General features: G+C 35.7%; 1 pseudogene; it reads left to right on the plus strand.

Moving 5' to 3' along the window:
• Positions 1 to 548: 548 nt before the first annotated feature.
• On the plus strand, positions 549 to 3,625 carry LOC148699628 (inactive beta-amylase 9-like; annotated as a pseudogene).
• Positions 3,626 to 5,624: the final 1,999 nt, after the last annotated feature.

A 5,624-nucleotide genomic window follows, 5' to 3' on the forward strand; every position in this document is an offset into this window, starting at 1 on the left:
AGGAAAAGGCATCCAAGCAAGAACTTACAAACTCAAAATAGATTTTTTTATTATTTTTCTTTTATAGCAGCTAATAAGTAGAGATTTGAGATTTGAAAAAAAGAAGGATGATGTAAAGTAGCGGTGAATGACGTGAGTCTTTTAAGGCAAGAGATAGAGCGACTAGTTCTTCTTGTACATCTCCCACAATATTCTCATATTCTTCTTGATTTGATTACCTACCTTCTATTTATTATCAATATTCTCATATCTCTCTCAATTCGTTCCTAGTAAAATTTTTTAGAATTCTTTCAAGTAAAGTCCTATTTATTACTCTAAGTAAATTTCTCTTTAATCTATGTGGTACAGAAGATAAAGATATTTTGGAATATCTTAATTTTTTTGAAACACTCACATGCGGAATTTTCTAAGAAAAGATTAATAAATGGCTTTATCTTAAATTTCTTTTGCTGAATAGATGATAGGCTCAAAAAATTTTAGAAATATTTCAATTAAAATTCTATTTACCATTCTAAATAGATATATCTTCAATCTATGTGGTACAAAATATGAAGGTATTTGGAGCTTTTTAATTTTCCCAAAACAATCACATATGGATTAATGGATGGCTTTATATTAATAAGTTTTTGTTCAATGGATGATAGGCTTTTAAAAATTTTTAGAAGCCTTTCAATTAAAGTTTTATTTATCACTCTAAATAAATATCTCTTTAATTTATACAACATAGAAGATGATTGTATTTGGGGTTTTTTAATTTTCTTGAAATACTCACATAGAATTTTCTAAGAAAAGATTAATATACGACTTTATCTTAGGGTTTTTAACTAAATAGATAGTAGGCTTTTACTATATATGCTTGGTAACATTATGTGCAATCCCTACTGAAGAGGCCAACCTTTATATTACATGATGGGTGCAAGGTTTTATATCATTGGTGATTAAGTGATATGGATTAAAATAAATATATCAGCGAAACCTTGTAAATCTTATCAATCCCCAAACACCGTGTAAGCACAAGGAAGCATAAACATTATGAAGTAGCATTGCGTTGCATTATTAAATATGGTCTTTATTAGCAGCTATTAGATTTGCAGTTCATATGCCTTTTTGATATTTTTAGTAAAGTCAAGAGCATAGCTCATTCTCATTTATGTTATTATATATAATAATAGATAAAGTTATTATGAATTTGAAATACTTATCAAAATATGTATGCCTTAGACAACATAAATAATGACCATTCATTTTGCCTCATTAAGATTCATGTTTTTTCCTAAAAGCAATGTACCTGTCCAATATTAAACCTAAACTATTATTACAAACAAAAATCATATTAGACAAAAGAAAAGTAGCTTGCATGTAGAACTTAGCATGGATACTTAAATACTTCAATCCTTTTGTAAGAAGATAAGAGAAAACTTAAATACACAGATGTTAAAAAGAGAAAGTAAAAGAAATATTTTATATAAATTAATTGATAATGAATTTAAGTTTGCAACCACCTTTTGCCCTATCTATCATCCACTAAAATAAAAAAAGATATTGAAAAGTTACTATCCAAATAGAAAGAGTTGTTAAAAGGTGGATTGGAATGCAAGATGAAAATCATGCGAGATTCGCCTAAATTTTAAATAACAAATAGATATTGTTTATAGTTTTCTGATCAATCTTTCATAACATAAGGTATTATCTTGCATTATTTTTCTTTCTTGCCTCTTTTTAAAAATATAAAAACAAAAATTTAGGATAGAACATATTTGTAATTATTCTTTATTATTGTCTTTTTTTAAATATACTCATAAAATTTGAAAGAAAATAAAAATATTTTTTAAAAATTTCTCATCATTGCTTTACCATCAACAACTTCACCATCACCACTATTTCACCACTACATGCCACGACCCACCTCTTTCATCGTCACTAGTTGCAAGCATTGATTAAGATTTTAAAAATCAATTTACATCTAAAACAAAGATCAAATGAGAATTTTTGAAAAAAAAGATATAGATAGAAAGAATACAACTTTGTACTATGGATACTAAAATCTAACCATTTTTTTAAAGATGTCCCTTTCTTCCGCATACCTTTAATGTTAGAATAAGAAAAAATCTATTACAGATCTGAATACAGCGAATCACCATCTTTGCCAATACTGTTCAAAGCCTAGTTATAAGCAAAAAAATATAGTAATTTCCAAATCTTTATTTTGATATGTTGCATGCCCCACGTAGTTAAAAGGAAGAAATAATTACCTGTTTTTTGGGTAATTGGAAAAAAATTATCTTTTGACTGCATTTACATTCCATACACCACAAAAATTACTGGTTGACTCCACTATAAAATTCGTTGCAAATTTGATCCTTCTTTCCATCTTCGCTGAGCACTCACCGGAGCATCATGTAAGATTTTATCGGTCGTTATACCAAAAATTCCCTCCCCTCCCCCGATTGGGTCGCTCGCCTCGCCGAGACCGACCCCAAACTCCTGTTCACCAACTGCTTCGGTCGCTGCCACCCCGACTTCTTTCCCTTGCTACCGGCGACCTGCCCATCCTTGTCGGCAACCCCTCAAGCTGTTCTTTCGGAGCTTCTGCTCCACATTCTCCGATTTCATCGGCTCCACTATGACAAGCAAAAAGCTTCCACCTTTATGCTTCTTTTGATCAAAAGCTTCCACCTTTATACTCTTCTTCCTTTTTTGACGTAAATTCCATGATTATTTCTCTTTCCACCCAATTTCTAGCATTTTCGTGAGTCTGGGACCCAGTGGCTCAGCGGCGAGCTCCAATACCCTTCATTCTCTCCATCCAGTGGAAGCCATCGGCTTACGGGCATTGGAGAATTCTAGTGCTATGATAAATACGTACTCGCCAATCTCAAACGAGACACAGAGGAGTCAGGGAACAAATTTTGGGGCCTTTCCGCCCCACTTGATGCCCCGGAGTCCAACCATTCACCAGGTTCCAACAACTTGAGGGAAAATGGTGGCTTCTGAGAGAGCCCCTATGGAAATTTCTTCCTCTCGGGGTGCTCAGGATCGCATGCTGTCCACTGCGCGGAAAATGTTCGATGATTTGCCAGTGATTACCTCTAAAGGTGCCACTTTTGCAATGGTGGCACTGTGGCAGGACACTCGGTCCCGAGCAGCTTAATTGACTGTCGGATACTCTAACAAAACAGCAAGGATTGGTATAATGCGATCACCAAGATATTTACCAGGAATTCGTGCATAAAGATTGTCCCAGGCATGGACCTCTTGGACCAAGAACAGCCTCATGGCCGAGGCCAAGCCCGGTCACACTGCTACCTGAAAGCATGAATGGGTTTGTTGGAAGCATGGGTTGAGGGTGTCCGGGGAAAATTCTGCGTTCATTGGCATTTGATGCAGAAGGTTTCCTTAAAATTTAGGATAGTCTATCTATAGTGAAGTCAAGCTTTGATTCTCTTGTGTATCTAAGAATGGGTGCTCGCTTCTTCTCATCAGAACATTGGCCTTTGTTTATGGAGTTTGTTAGAAGCATGGCCCAGCCTGAGATTGATTCAGATGATTTCCCAAGCAATGAGGGGAAGTTATCTCTGTCATGGACGCAGTGCTAGGAAATGATTGAGAGATACAAGCAGTGTAAGGATACTTCTCTACATATTGTTCTTCCTTGATGTTCTGTTCAGTCGACTAATATAGATGAATATCAATCGACTGTGAACTAAGTACGTACACCTGACTAGCCTAAAAAGTATTTTCTCGTTGCTAATCAATCAATTATTCATTGACTGGTAGTCAAATAGGCAACCCGGGACTCAACCAAACCAACCGTAACAAGTAACGAGAAATGATGTTCAACTAACGAAACTCGAACAAGAAATGAAAGACTTTTCTTAAGGGGCTTGCTTAAGCCCATAGGCCTGTGCGTGAGGAAATGCTTGGAGGTAGGATAGGATGACGGAAAGACTCAGAAAAGTTGCCGATGACCGATTCCGTCATTGATGCGAAGCCTGGCCTGGTCGGGAAGAGATTCTAAATGAAGAATCAATATTTTTTATCGGCCGGATTCCCAATTTGCCTATTCGGTTCGATGTCCTTTCTCGCACTGACTGAGCTCTACCTACCGACCATTGAGGAGTAGAGACATCTAGAATCACCAATATAGGTTGATAGTATCGGTTGCGGGGATAAGTAGAACAAACTTAGTCGTATATTGCTAATTTATGAGGCATCTATATTTATGTGTCGAAGCTGCCTTTTGTGATGTATGATGAGTTAAGCTTTCGCATATATAATATTTTTGGAAGTACTATTGCCATTTTCTGCTCTAATTCTGGATATCATATGCTTAAGAAACAAGATGGTTCCTTTTTTGAACAGGTTGTTTGGTTGCTGCTGAGTTTTGTGAAAGAGAACACATGATAATTTCAGCTTCTATGAAAAACAGGATGGTCTTGTTTGAGGAAAAAGAAATTGCTTATATTTGGCTACAGTATGCTCTTTTTTTTTTTTTTTGAGAATACCAAAGTAGTGTGTGTATATATATATATATATATTTCAATTACAAGAAGAGCTGCTGCTGTGCTGTGCTATTATCAGTACATTGATGTTTATCATTGTATTTATTCACCTATTCATCTTTTTGCCACATGTAAGCCTTCTCCATGATCATACTTTCATGCTCATATAGACCTTGAGTAGCATGTCATTTTTAATTACACACCGATGCCCTGCCAAGTATAGATGTATTATGTTTGCATGAGAGATGCAATGTGTTTGCAGATTTGGAGCATAACACTAGATGGCTCATGAAAAGTTCACTTGTTTGGCAGCCCTAAGTTTTCCTCTTGTGGCACAAAGACACAGAGAGGGTTCAAGAACCTATTTGGACTGTCGGTTTAAGGTTGCAAGTGGATTGGATGGACCGCAATCAATTTGATTAATATTTGATCCATAACCAAAGATAAGATTTATGTATTGATCATGTGTCTCAAATTATGATCCATCAATTAGGCTAGATATGGATCTCACGAAATCGAACCTGATCCAATCATCCACATAGAAAACTAGTTTGACCCCCTGAGATTTAGTTTAAAAATCTAGGTCTGGCCTTGGAGTTTATAACTCACCCGAGCCAGACCCGGCAACTGGTGACTTAGGTCTACGTCTAAATCTCAGAATTAGAGACAGTTTAGGTTTAAGCCTAGGTCAAATTGGATCTGGACCTAACCTGATCATTTCGGTGCAAAATCTTGCACTTCTGATCAGGTTTATCATGTTTATATATGATTTGGGTGTGAAACCATTTCTTTGCATTTCATGCAGCAATCCTTACAGAAAAGAAGGTCTCTTAAATTTATTAATCAGTGAGTGTTCTGTACCTCGTTGGACATGAATATTATTTTCCAAGATGAAGCTACCTCCTCCTCCCCTTGAAAATTAAACAAGTTGGGAGCCCCTTAAAGCTGTATGCTTATATTTAATTATTTCTTTATTTTGGGCACATTGCTTGTATTACTAGTGTTTTCCGGTCATTGTCATCCTGTTATAAGTCATAACTCAAAAGTATCCCTGCTTTTTTCTTTTGTGGTCCAGAACTGACCCATGATTAAGGACAAAACATCGACAAATGTGCCCCACCA

This window comes from Phoenix dactylifera, chromosome 17, assembly GCF_051530095.1.
Source record: "Phoenix dactylifera cultivar Ajwa chromosome 17, Ajwa_hap1_PhDact_Kaust_v1.1, whole genome shotgun sequence".
Classification (NCBI taxonomy): domain Eukaryota; kingdom Viridiplantae; phylum Streptophyta; class Magnoliopsida; order Arecales; family Arecaceae; genus Phoenix; species Phoenix dactylifera.